The sequence below is a fragment of the Myotis brandtii genome, unplaced genomic scaffold (genome assembly GCF_000412655.1).
Source record: "Myotis brandtii unplaced genomic scaffold, ASM41265v1 scaffold68, whole genome shotgun sequence".
NCBI classification, from domain to species: Eukaryota; Metazoa; Chordata; class Mammalia; order Chiroptera; family Vespertilionidae; genus Myotis; species Myotis brandtii.
Genome location: NW_005370657.1, coordinates 348,950 through 363,078, shown reverse-complemented (window position 1 = coordinate 363,078; position 14,129 = coordinate 348,950). Strand labels below are relative to the sequence as shown.

Below are 14,129 nucleotides of genomic sequence, written 5' to 3'. Positions count from 1 at the left end.
GGGGGTGGAGTGAGAGGCTGTTCCTCCCTGCTCTCCCGCCTCCCAGTACCTCGATGTGGCCCCGTTGGGCCCTGGGGGGCTGTGGGCTTTCTGAGCACTCGTCTGAATGTCTAGCTTCTCTGACGGGGGCTCCTGGGTAACGTTAGCAGAGACTCCCACGGAGGAGACGTATTTTTTTAAGGAAAAGGGAATGGTACAGTCATTGGAGAAGCACCGTGTCTCTAGAATTGTTTCCTCTTCTCTCCTCAGGGCTCTCCTGGCCGCACTGCCTCCTCCTGCTCACAGAAAGCGGTCCAGCCCGGTAAGTCATTTACACTTTAGTCATAACTAGAGTCGCTGCCGTGCGTTGAATATCTACTCTGCACCAGGAGCTCTTCTGGCTGTTTTCATCCTAAAAAGCTTTGCTTGTCCCTCTGGAAGGTATATGTTCATCTATTTATTTATATGTTTTTTAGAGAGTGGAAGGGAGGGGGGAGGGGAGAGGGGGTGAGAAAGAAACATTGATGTCTCAGTTTTTGGTTGCCTCCCACAGGCACCCTGACCAGGGGCAGGGATCAGACCCGCCACCCAGGTACGTGCCTTGACTGGGAATTGAACCCGCGACCCTCTGGTGCGCAGGCGGATGCTCTAACCCAGGGGTCCTCAAACTACAGCCCGCGGGCCACATGCAAATACAAATATTGTATTTGTTCCCGTTTTGTTTTTTTACTTCAAAATAAGATATGTGCAGTGTGCATAGGAATTTGTTCATAGTTTTTTTTTAAACTATAGTCTGGCCCTCCAATGGTCTGAGGGACAGTGAACTGGCCCCCTGTTTAAAAAGTTTGAGGACCCCTGCTCTGACCCCTGACCCATGCGACCAGGGCTGGTCCATCTATGAAAATGTGTTGTAGACGTCGGTGGCTCGACTCATTCGACAAACATCCACCCAGCCCCTGTGGAGCGCAGGTGTAGTCCTGGCTGCCGGCTCCGGGCCCTGGCAGTGTGTAAGGTGCGCACAGCGGGCGGGGGGAGCGGCTCTGGCGATTTTCACTCTTCCCCGGGGGTCTCGGACGTGGCGCCGGCACAGGACAGGGCCCTGAGCTCACAAGGTGACATTTCAGTGGGAGGGACACACGATAACCAATCAAACGCGCGGAAATGATGGCGGTCAGTGATGGGCTGTGGCCGAACAGAAGGACGGAGGGGCCGTTTCAGCGAGGTCCCAGGCAGGGGCTCTCCAGGCAGGAGAGACATCCTTAAAAATGCATCCGTCCGCTTAGGTCCGCCTCTGTGTGTGGCTACATGGGGCATTCAAGTGGTTCAAGCTCAGAACCAGGATGTGCTCCCAGGGGAGGCCTGCCCACCTCTGCTCCCGGCTCCCGGCTCCCGGCGCCGTAATCCCTGCCGCTGGCTTTTAAAGAATCGCTGGGTCTCTTAGGCAGCCACAGGCAAACATACATATTCCGTCTAAATGAGAACCGCCGCTCACAAGGGGCGCCAACACTGGGGCTGAGACCGAACGGGAAGGGCCCAACCAGGGCAGTGAGCCGCGGTGGTGGGCAGAGCTGAGGGCAGGGCACGGCCAGTGAGCGGGAGGAGAGGGGCCGTCGGCCTTTCGGGCCGGGCTCCATCCTCGGGCTGGGCTCTGCCCTTCGGGGTGGGCGCAGGTGTTAGAACCAGGTTCACGTCTTCTGGGCGAGGCTCCGCCCTTCGCGGCAGGTTGGGCTCTTTGGGGTGGGCTCTTCCCTTTGGGACAATGTCATGTCGGGTCTTCAGGGCTGGGCTCGGACCTTAGGGCGAGGCTCCATCACCCAGCTAGGCTCTGCCCTTCGGGAATGGGGAACAGGCGTGGCTGTTGGCGACTAGGTTCGGCTCTTGGGGGTGGGGGGTGGGCAGAGGGCTGTTCCAGGAAGCCACTGCTGGTTGTCAGTCGGGGTGTGACCCCAAGGGACATAGGTTTTACCAGGATCCCCCGGCTGTGTGGGGGCGAGGGCAGGTGCGGGGGGCCTGTGCCCGAGCCTGGAGCTCACGGAGTGCAGAGGTGCCAGCACACACGCACTGCATTGCCCGTGAACACCCTGGCAGCTGCTTTATGCCTCCGTGCGGAGGAAGGGCCGGAGCTCAGGGACTGGCTAGGAAGCCTGGAGGCCAGGGGCCAGGGCTGGCGGGGGAGACAGCAGACCAGAGGCCTGAGGCCCCATGGAGGCTGCAGGGCCGGGAGGGAGCTCACGCAGGCCTGGGGCCGCCCGGCTGCTTCTGTGCCCTGATGGGGCCCCTCTGCTGCTGGGCCCAGGGCTCAGGGGTGGCCCAGGCCTGTCCCTGGTCCCGGTGCACCAGCCCGGCCTCCTCTCCCCAGAGTCCTCACCCTGGGGCGGTGCGGGCGGGACCAGCAGGCAGCTTGGGGGAGAGAGAGGGTGGCCGGCCCGGAGCTGCTTGACAGCAGACTCAACCCCTCTCCTCTGGGTGCTCCCCTAAATCTCCACGGAAATGAGGCAGAATCAAAATCAGACCCTCTTCATCAGGAGAAATTACTCATTTCAAATATTTGCAGCCGCTTGAACTGAAATTGAGCAAGAAGAGGGCTTAGATGAACAATCTGGGGCCTTTTCAAAGACGGTTTGACTCAGCAGTTTTCCTGATTTCGAGCCCCGCCTCCTGCCAAGCCCCCTTCACTCAGGAGCCCCCTCCCAGCTTCTCTCTCAGGCTCCCTCCTGTCACCCCCAATCCTGGCCCATGTCCCCTCCTTTCATCTCCTTGATTTCTTTTGCTAAATTTGCAAATATTTGCCGGGTGCCTCCTGTCGGGCTCCGAGCTTGGCCTGGGCACACGGCAGTGCCAGGATGGTCCAGCCCCTGCCCACGGGGAGGCCGGGTTCCGTGGCTCAGGACCTGCCCTGTCCACAGGCAGTTCACCCGTTATTTGCCCTGCGTGGCGTTTCTTAGTATTTAAAAAATCTGCCTTTACACACACACACACACACACACACACACACACACAAACAAAGGAACCTTATATAACCACCTCTCTGGAGGCCCTTGGGAGGCTGGGAGAAAATCTGAGAGTTCCGCCTCCTCCCTGACCCCTCCATCCTCCGCATCCGCATGGCTGTGGCCTGGGGTGGGCTCAGCCTGCAGGAAGTGACAGGCGCTGGGGTGCCCTGGAGGAGGCGTGCGATGGGAAGGCCCACGGAGAGGCCCTGTGCCCCGCCCCAGACCTGAGCACATCATCCCCCCAATAACACAGAAACTGTGACCTGCCCCGGGCGAGGGGGGAGGGAAGCCCAGGGCGCCGGGTCACGGGTCACGGGCCTGGCCTGTCGGGTTGGTGGGGAGGGAAGGTCTATTCGGGTCAAGTCTTGAATGATTGGATGTGAGCCCTGAGCACGCAGCACCCCGTAAATGCCTGTTGTTGCTGCCCTAACCCCTTCTTGGGGCCTCATGCCCGCAGTGGCCCCCAGTCACCCCCCAGCTGGCCTGTTGTCAGCCCAAAGGCAGAGAGGCCCGGGGCTGGTCCTGGTCCGGGAGATCGGTGCCGCTCACGCTTCCGCCCTTTGCCGAGAGGTGAAGGCGGGGCAGCTCTGCCCAGCGACGCTCTGGGACCGCCCTGAAGTCCAGGGTTCCACTGCAGGTTCAATGGAAATGCCATGTGGATTTTGGGCCCTTTGGGTCTAAAACCAGGGGTTTCCCACCTGTGAAGAGGAGGAAGTGGAAGGAGGGAGGGTTAAAACAAAAAGTGATGGCGTCCAGGCCCAGCGCCTGTGGTGATGAGGTTCACGGGGGCCCGCCGGTGGCCGCAGTGGGGGTGGGGGGCTCCCAGACCCCGGCGAGGCGCCCGGCAAAGAGCTGGCGTGGTCCCTGGGGAGCGAATGGAGGGGCCGCTCCATTTCTCACGTCAGCTGGGCTCCACCGGCTCTCCTGCTGAGACGGCTCCGAGGCAGGAGCCACGCCGCAGGCTCTGCATCCCGTGTACATCCTGTGTGCATCCCATGTGCATCCCGTGTGCATCTGTGTGCATCCCTCCTAAGGCACTGGGGGGCCGCGGATAGATCTCAGGAGGACACGGCATAAGGAACATGGCATCAGGGTTGCCACATACAATGCGGTACACCCAGTTACATTTAAGCTTCAGGTAAACAGTGAACAGCTTTTTAGTATAAATATGTCCCAAATGTTATATGGGACCGGCTGGCACTCACATTTTATTTGCGGTTTATCAGGAATTCACACGTAACTGGGCACCCTGTATTCTTACCTGCTAAATCTGGCGATGCCAACAGGCTGAGAAACAAGTGACAGGTGCCCCCCTGGGCTGAAGTGCGGACTTCCTGTCGTCCCCTCGGAAGGCCCCTGTTCCAGAGGGGGAGCCCCACGTGGGGGAGCCCTCCGGGCCTGGTGTCCCGAGTGACCGTGGGAGCAGAGCCGCGGCCGTGCAGTTGGTGAGAGAAGAACGTGTGTGGGAGCCTCTGAGGCCCGGGCTGCCTGCTCCTGCAGCAGAGCCTCGCTCGCCTGACTGAGGCTCTCTCCCACCTCCACGGCCGCACCCCTGCGTGTGAGAGGGTGGATGCCCGTGGCTCCACATGCCTGCCCCGTGGGGAGGCTGGGGGTGGGGGGTGGGGGTGCTCAGCCATGGCTTCCCAGAACCGACTGTGGAGGCAGAGCTGCCTGCGGTACAGGATGCGCCGCCTCTTGTCCCAGCCAGGACACTGGCGGGGCTTCCGCTCCAGGCTGGCACGGGGCTGCCTCCCTCCCCTGTCGGGCCTTTGTGGACCTGGCGGAGCCACGCAGAACTGGGGCACAGCTGGGGTCCCTCCTGTGTGCCCTGCTGGAGCCAGGCACTGCCACAGGCCCAGCCGCTGCTGGCAGGGCGGAAGGACATCTGTGCCTCACTAGCCCAGGTGCTGCGGAAAGTTCCAGCAGCCCAGGCATCACCCCTAGGCCAGCGAGGGCCTGGCTGGCGGGAGCTCGGTCTGCGGGGAGCTCATGGCTCTGGCCTCTCCAGCCTCCTCCCTGCCTGTCCCTCCGGCTTCTCGCGCTGGATGCCACCTCCAGCTCAGGGCCTTTCCTGCCGCGTCCCGTCCGCCTGCGCGCATGCATGCCTCCCTCCCCAAACCCCTCCGGCAGGGGTGCAGGGGACACCCTCCTTTCTTCTCCCACCCACTCTGCCACTTTCACAGGACCCTGTCCCTCGGCTTTTCACCCCTCGGGGGGCTTGTCCGTCTGCCCGAGGAGACCGTCCGTTCCTGGGCGCCGGCCCGGCGGGAGGTGGATGTGCCCCAGCCGTGCTGTGCGCGGAGCAGGTGAGTGGGCGCCACGCTGTCCAGTTAATGGAGTGCCCGCTACCTGCTGGGCTCGGCACACCCGCTGCGCTCGGCTCCCCTCGGCCAATCGGCTGTGCGGTCGTCACACAGGCTGACGAGGCTGTGGCCTTCGGTCCCTGTCTGAGCCTGGGCTGCCCTGAGAGTAGGGCCCGAGGGGGACCCCGTGCAGATGGTCAGGGGGCAGGGCCCCAGGAGGCTGCGTGGGGGGCAGTGGATGAGACAGGAGGCACCTGTGCAGGGAGGGCTATGGGCTGCTCACCACGAGGGCAGCTGGCCCCCCTCCTTCCTCTCAGCACCCTGCCCCGCCTGGCGGAGGGCCTGGGGGTGAGAGGTCCCCTGCCCGCCCAGTGTGCACGCCGTTGGGGGGCTCTCCTTGGGGGTGGTCACAGACAGTGACTGAAGGACTACGGTGGGCGCAGGGTGGAGTGCGAGTCTATGCCTGCACCTGTCCGCCGGGAGGTCCCGGAGCAGAGATGAGGCCCAGGGGTGTGACGTGGGCCCACGAGGCACCTGATTCAATTCCCATTTGACAGACAAGCAAACTGAGGCCCGGAGAGGTGCCGTCACCTGCCTGTTCCCCGTCTCTCAGGCGGGCAGGCCCTGTGGACTGTACATTCACGCTCCGTCCTCCCAGCCTGCGTCCCGCTGGCCCGCTCTGGGCCCTTGGCGGCACGTGGGACCTGCGCGGCGAATGAGACGCACTAACACTGTCCCCGTGGCTTCGGGTCCTGTGGGGGGGGGGTTGTTGGCGCTCATGGTCCTCAGAGCCTGAGTGGCCCTGCTCGGGGGCTGGGCAGCCCCACGTGGAATCCTGGCTCAGCCTCTCTGATGCTTCTGTAAAATGGGCGCATCATGGTCTTCCCCCCACAGGGCTGCCTGGGGGAGGGTCCCAGGAGCCAGGTCACCGATGCCCCAAATTCGACGGAGACAGTCCCAGGTGCCGGGGTCTTTGCTGCGAGATGTGTGTGGCCGTGCCCTCCTGGAGGCTGGGCTCCTGGCCCCCCTCCCAGCCTCCGGTGTCCCCCTGCCCAGGGAGTGAAATTTTAAGCAGGCACATTCCTGCTGCCCAATTTTCATTAATTGGATGAAAAGGGTTTCTCTTTTCTCCCCAAATGCTGATTGATCCAGCGAGGTAAACAGCACCGTCAAAAGGGGGGGAGCGGGGGCTGCCGAGGGAGATGCGATAACTAATGTTACTTGACATTTACTCAGGGAGGGAGGGAGGGAGGGAGGGAGGGGGTGAGTCACACGTGGAGACTCAGCCCACGTTCTGTGGAAATGAGCAGCCGCGAGGCAGGCAGGAGAGGGAGGCTTCGAGAGCTTCAGCTCCCACAACCTCACAAGCTTTGGGGACCCCTGGGGGCTCTCCCCTCGGGGAGGAGGGGCTTTCTGTGTCCTTAAATGGCTGTGCATTTCGCTCTGGAGGTGGCACCCCTGAGGACGCCACGCTGGCAAGGCTGAGCGGATGGCGTTCCCGTTTGTGCTGGGAGAGATGTATCCGCCATCTCAATGGCAAACTCGGTGGAAGCCCTCTGCCGGGTGGAGGATGGGGGTGGGGAGGACAGGGCTGGGGGGCAGGGAGTCAGGCAGCAGGGGCTGGGGGCTTGGTCTCTCCACCGACCAGTCTTTGCCTCTGACTGCCTCAGGTTCCCAACTTGGTGCTCTGCCCGCGGGAGTTTGCAGGAGGCACAGTTACGGTTCGGGAATCGCAGGTGAGGGGGGCAGGCAACGTGCTGGCCTCGCGGGGCCGCCAGCCACAGTCCCCGCCTCTGGGGCAGGCCTTCCTTTATCTGTACAGCAGGTGTTGACTGAACCCGGGTCGTGAGCCAAGCTGGGCTGGATCCCGGGCCGGGAGGGCACAGCCTGCCCCTGGACTCCCTGCGCTCGCCTGTGGCCTCCCATCTCCCTGGTTGCATTCTGGAGCCGTGGGTGCTGTGCTCGGCAGGCCGGCCAGCCTGTAGATCTTCCCCTCCCTGCCTCCTGCCTCTTCATCTGGGAGTCGTGCTGTCTTTTGCCAGGAGGTTCTTCTTCTGTGGGCACCAAGGGCTGTGGTTTTCTTGACTGACATTCAGAACCAGGTCCACCCCCTCCCTGACCTGCTTCTCCTCTCCAGTCTCATCTCCATGGGGCCCCTCTGGCCAAGCAGCCCCTCGAGCCAGACTTGACCTTCACCCCTGCCTCCACCCTCCCCTCATCATAAGCCGCCAACCACCAAGGCTGGTTCTGCCTCCTCGGCTTCTCCCACACCGGCCCACTCTCCTCCGTCCCCATGGCCGCTGCTCGGGTCCAGGCCACCGGCGTCTCCCTGGCTTCTGGTCTGGCCCCTGCACGTCATTCTCCAGTGAACAGTGCACGCGGCGCTCCAGTGGGCAGTGCCTCCCACAGCTTCTGGCTCCCATTGTTGCTGCAGAGCAGTCAGCTGTCCTTCTCACTAGGGCTCCCTCGAAAGCAAGTCTGGCTCTTTCCTTAAGCCGCTGTTAGGGGTACCCTCTCCTCACCTTGGGTGTTCTGCAGCTTCACTGAGATGGATGGGGTGTGGGTCCTTTTTATTTATCTTCCCGGGGACTCTTTCAGTGTCTTGAATCTACTATGGCCTGGTGCCTTTTATCCATTCTGGAAAATTGCCGGCTTCCATCTCTTTAGCATTGCCTCTGCCCATTTCTCTTTCTCCTGGGACTTCATTTAAACTCTTTTCTATCCTCTCTGTCTCGTAACCTCTCCCCCTTCCCCATCTTTGTTGTCTCTCTGCAGTGCGTTCTGGATATTTTCTTTTGACCTAATTCTTTCTTCGGCTGCATTTAATCCATTGTTAAACCCATCCAGTGAGTGTTTCTTATGCTTTATTATTTTGAAATATAACACACATGCATGAAATGCATACATTATAAGCGCACAGCTTTGTGGAAGAGTGAAAAAATGTGCAGTTTAGCGAATGATTCAAAACCAAAACATGTATGGGGCCATCGCCGACAGGTCAGGAAACAAAGTCTCTGAATTTTAAATTTCACTCATTGTAATGTTCATTACTAGAACTTCTGTTTGGTTCTTTTGTCAGTTTGCTTTGTTACCGTTTATAGTTTTATATTCTCTGGTGATGTTTCATACTTGTCTTTTTTTTTTTGAAACACAGTAAGCATAGTTGTTTTAGGCTAATTCCAACGTCTGAAACATACTTCACAGGTATATATCTGGTGTGTGTGTGTTTTCTCATGGTGTCTTATTTCCTGTGGCCTAGTTTTCGTCACGCATTGGTCATAGTATTTGGAAAAGTCAGTGCAGGAATAATTTAAGGCATGGATGAAGCCACCTTCCTCCACAGAGGAATTCAGTTTGCGTCAACCACACACCTGTCTCGATCCACCCTTCCTGGCTTGAGGTTCCCTGGAAGACCTGAGTCAGTCCCAGCTGTGTTCTCAGAGGGGCCGGTCCGCGTCCGATCACCCCCTCCCCAAGGAGGTAGCCCCTGGGGTCCCAGCTGACCGTGGGAGGCTCTCCTTTTAGACGGTGGGCCCCGGGCCTTCGCTTCTGCCCCTTCTTCTTCACAGCTGACAAGGGAGGCTCCGCTGAGCTTGTACGAGCTCCCGAGGCCAAGAGGCCTCCATGTGCCTGCCCTTCTCCCAGTTCCTCTTCTCCCCTCAGATTTGATTTGGAAACTTCTTACTCTCTTGTCAACTTCTAATGCTTTTGCAAGTGCATCTCCATGTTAGACCTAGACATTTTATTTTTAGACTGTCTTCAGCTAGAAGCCTGGTCGGAATCACCCAGCCCACCCTGATCAGACGTCTGAGCTCTCTTTGTAAACAGGACACCACATCTCTCCTCCACTGGAAGTCTTGACGGGCTCCCACTGCCGCCCAATCAACACCCCCCTTTTTTTAAATCCTCACCCGAGGATATTTTTTCACTGATTTTTAGAGAGAGTGGAATATCGATGTGAGAGAAACATATCCATTGGTTGCCTCCTGCACGGGCCCCGATCAGGGCCTGGAGCCTGCAACTGAGGTACATGCTCTTGACCAGAATCGAACCCGGGACCCTTCGGTCCACAGGCCGACACTCTATCCACTGAGCCAAACGGGCTAGGGCCAGAGCCCACTCTGGACTGTGTCTCCCAAGGTCCTGGCAGATCTGGCTCCAGCCACCCTCTTCTGCAAATGCATCCCCTGCCCTGACGCTCTCCTGTCAGCCACACTGAGCTGTCTTGTCCCCGAAGGCCACTCGCCCTGGGGTAGGCAGGTGCTGTTTGCCTCCTGCAGGCTGAGATGCTCTTCCCTACCTCTTGGCCTGGCGAGGTGCTGCTTGCCCTCTGAGTCTCAGGTCAGACGCCATGCCCTCCAGGAAGCCCTCCCTGACTGCCCCACCCCAGCCTCTTGCTAGGTCAGGTGCCTCCTCTGGGCCCCCACAGTGCCCTGCGCATCTCCCATCACAACACCGGCCACATTGACTGTAATCACCTGCGTCCCTGGATGGAACTCCATTGGACTATGGGCTCAGGCAGTATTTGTTGAATGAGTGGTGGGATGATGGATGGATGGATGGTGGATGGATGGATGATGGATGGGTGGATGGGTGGATGATGGATGGATGATGGATGATGGATGGATGGATGGATAGGTGGATGGGTGATGGATGGATGGATGGATGGATGGATGATGGATGATGAATGGGTGGATTGATGGGTGGATTGATGGGTGATGGGTGGATGGATAGATGGGTGGATGGCTCGTCTCAGGTCTGCACTGACGTTGTAACTTGTTCTGGCTCGTTGGAACCATTCCTCTACCCCCAACTGAGCTGGCAGTGCCTGGCCAGAAGGGCTGTTCCCTCCTCACCCCCACTCCTGCCAGTCCGTCCCACAGAGCAGTCCAGGCTCCTTCTAGAACACTCTTCCCCGAGGCTGCTGCCTTCTCCCGGCCCTAAGTCAGGAACTGGGGCGGTAGGTCCCAGGAATAGGAGGATATACCACAGGGGGCAGTTTTCATTCAAACTACAGAAAACCCTATTTCATGTCACGTTCATTCCTGTGCACGCAAATTCCAGAACCTGCTGCGAAGAGAAAGCCAGCGATGACGCCCAAGGGCTCTGCATCTCTGACTTGGGTTAGAATTCCTGAGTGTGGGACCTTGAGGAAACAAGTTAACCATTTGTGCCTCAGTCTACCCATCTGTGAAGTAGGAGGGACTGTATTCTTTATCTCAGAGCATGGACGGGGCTGGGTGGATGGCGCTCTCTGACCAGATTCTCTCTACCGTCTTTCCGTATGCCCTGTCCACCCTCCATGTGCTTCCTGCCCCTCTGCCTTGGCCAACACTGTGCCCCTTTTCCCGAATGCCCTTTCCCTCCACTGCCTGGTCACACCCACCTTGTCCTGCAAGGCCAGGCTCCGCCTCCTCAGGAGAGTGCGCTGACCCCTGGCCCGGGCAGGCCTCTGCGGGCATCGTTCTCAGCGATTGGAGGAGCAGCTGACGGTGGTGGGGCATCGCCATTCATTAGGGCATTGATTGAGCACCTGCTGTGTGCAGGGCCCTGTGTTGGGGACCAAACAGTGAGTGCGACCTTCAAGGCCCCCGTTCTCTTGTTCTGGGGGGTGTCCCACACTCCCCAGCAGACCAAAGGCTCTTGTAAAAGCTGCTTGTCTGGCCTCGGGCGGTTCTGTCTCCCCGCTACCTGCTGTCTCGGAGGAGGGCGCTGGGACTCAGGTGGGGTGCATGGCGGAGGAGCGCGGGGTGGTCCGGGTGGTGGGGACATTCCCAAAGGCTGTAAAGTGCTGTAAAGTGTATGTGAAAGTGCTTCTCTCTCATTCTCAGACCTGGTCTCAGTGGAGGAAGGCAGGGCAGGCTGATCATCTTAGAGACAAAGAGACCTGAGACCAGAGAGGGACAGAGACTGCCCAAGGTCACACAGCTAATTGGCTTCACTTGACTCAGGCTCTTAGAGCCCTGCACGGCCATGCCCTTTCCCTCGGGGAATCACCTCCACTGAGGCGCAGGGCAGGGCAGCCCTTCTAGGGCCAGGGACGTGGTGCCCCTGGTGCCCGGCTCGGACCTGGCCTGCCGGTGGGAGGGGGTCATTCCAGTGTGGGGGGAGCCCAGGAGGAGTCTGCAGCCAGGAAAGGGCAGCGTCTAACCAGCTGGGGCTGAGGAGGAGGCTGCAGACGTGGAGACAAGGGAGACATTTGAGAGGCGTGTGGATGTGGGTGGACCTAGGTCCAGGTTGGACATGGGGGGCTGTGGGGTGCGGAGGCCTTGAGGCTCGGAGGGGGCAGCTGAGAGGATAATGGAGTCATTTGCAGAGTGGGGCCCTGGTGAAGGAACCTGTCTGACCGGGATCACAGGCAGCGGGACATTGAGGAATCAGGTACATGTGGGGCATCCACGGAGGTGGCTGAGATTTAGGGGCGAGCGATGACCGCCTGAGCCCCTCCCTGACCCTCGGCCTCCAGGGACCCTGGGACTCGGGGCCTGAGACTTGGGGCCTGAGGGACACACAGGCCTCATTTCCTTCCCGGCAGCTTCCCAGGAAGGATAGCACCCAGGGACTTGGTCGAACCTTGGAATTAATCTCACTCAGAGTGTAGCCCGGTGTCTGATCATGTGGGACTTGCACATAAAATTACTCACACGCTTCCTCAAGAGGAGGGAGGCCAGGCCGGGCTGGAGGGAGGGCCCCGAGGCCCACCTGCGTTCCCACACCTGCCCCGCGGGCGGCGCACAGCGTTCCCGCAGCCTCGGTCTCTCCACCTGTGGGGAATTTAGACCATCATGGTGAGAGGGAGGAGGGAGCAGTAGATGCCAATGAGCCTGACCTCTTAGCAGCACCCTGAAGTCTTGGCTGTCCCTGTCCCCTCGGCGGGTGCTTGGAGCAGAGGGCGCTGGGCTTGTCCTCCTTGGCGTCTAACGTTCTCCTCATTGGCTGTCGTCTCCCCACGGGGACGTGAGCCCCACGAGGCAGGGAGCGTGTGTCTTTGGCTCATCAGTGTTCGGTCCACAGATGACGAACCTTTTGAGCTTGGCGTGTCAGCATTTTGAAAAACCCTAACTTAACTCTGGTGCCGTGTCACATATAGAATTTTTTTTTGATATTTGCAACCATAGTAAAACAAAGACTTATATTTTTGATATTTATTTTATATATTTAAATGCCATTTAACAAAGAAAAATCAACCAAAAAAATGAGTTCGCGTGTCACCTCTGACACGCGTGTCATAGGTTCGCCATCACTGGCCTAGAATATGCCTGGGCCGCGATGGGCTCTGTGGGAGAGGAAGGAAGGAATGAATGCCTTCCCGTTTGTCTTAAACCCAGGGGGACCATCTGCTCCTTCCTGTGTCTGACCCCAGGGCCGGGGACGGCTGCCAAGGGCCCACAAAAGCCACAGTCCATGCAGGACCCTGGGCGCAGGAGCTCAGTGGGGTCTGCCGGGAGTGTTACTGGGGTTCACTCCCACCCCGTTTTTGGCGAGGCTTCAGGCTGACCATGTTGCAACTGTGCCTCAGTCCCTTGGGCTCTGGGAGGATCCCGCGGTCGGAGCCGTGAGTGGCCGCGTGGGTGTGCCGTGTGACAGAGAAGCCGTTTCCCACGGGGGATCTGCAGGACCTGGCGGCCTCCTTGCACACTGTCAAGTGCTTTGAAATAGGTTAAAGCAGTGGTTCTCCACCTTCCTAATGCCGCGACCCTTTAATACAGCTCCTCATGTTGTGGTGACCCCCAACCATAACATTATTTTCGTTGCTACTTCATCACTGTAATGTTGCTACTGTTATGAATCGTAATGTAAGTATCTGATATGCAGGATGTATTTTCATTGTTATAGATTGAACATAATTAAAGCATAGTGATTAATTACAAAAACAATATGTAATTATATATTCAATATGTGTTTTCTGAGGGTCTTAGGCGACCCCTGTGAAAGGGTCGTTCGACCCCCAAAGGGGTTGCGACCCACAGGTTGAGAACCGCTGGGTTAAATGCTTTCTCTGCCTTCTCACACCTGGTCTCCCTCGCAGAGGGCAGGATGGGGCGGGTCATTTTACTGACCCGTGTCCAGAGAAGGACCGTGGCTGCCCAAGGTCATGCAGCTGCCCAAGGTCATGCAGCTGCCCAAGGTCATGCAGCTGCCCAAGGTCATGCAGCCAGTCGGTGCACAGAAGCCATGTTTCCCCCCCACCCCCGCCAGGCGGGGCAGCAGGAGAGGGTCCGAGGGGAGGGTTTGCGGGCCTCTCCACTGGCCCGTCGTCTCTCGGGGTGCACAGGGCCCGAAGCTGCGGGTGCACCCCTGGAAGGAGAAGCAGAGCACATTGGAGCCGACGTGCTGAGACTGAGCGGTCACTCCAGACGGAGGCCTGGGGGCACCCCTGCTTCCTCTCTCTCCTCTCCTCGCACATTCAGACCTCAGCCTATGGGTTCTGCCCACGCGGGTCCACATCCCTCCATCCTGTGGCCACCGCCTCGAGCGTCAGCACCATCACCCCACACGGCGGCCTGAGCGACCGTGCAAAGCGGACACCAGGGCGCGCCAAGCCCTCCTTCACCCCCAGTGGCCTCTGTCCCCTTCCTGCTTTCAGCCCGGGCTCCCGACCTGCAGGATCCAGCCCGACCCTCCTGGCCTCACTGCCCCTGCCCCACACCCCTGCCCAGCACCCCGGCCATGCCAGCCTTTAGTCTGGCCCCCACCTCAGGGCTGCGTGCTGGTGGTTCCATCCCCGAAATGCTTTTCCATGTGCTCCCAGGGCTGGTCCTCAGCCCGAGGCCCCCTCCCCATCCGGGTCCTTAAAGTAGGTCCCTCCTGGTACCTGCTGTTCTGTGTGGTCACCCCCCCCCCCCCCACCCCC

At 59.4% G+C, this 14,129-nt stretch overlaps 1 protein-coding gene across 1 annotated transcript in view; it reads right to left on the bottom strand.

Annotated features, from left to right (window-relative positions):
• ZDHHC12 (zinc finger, DHHC-type containing 12) overlaps positions 1 to 14,129 on the bottom strand; it is a 590,635-nt gene that overhangs the window by 404,877 nt on the left and 171,629 nt on the right. The window lies entirely within an intron of this gene.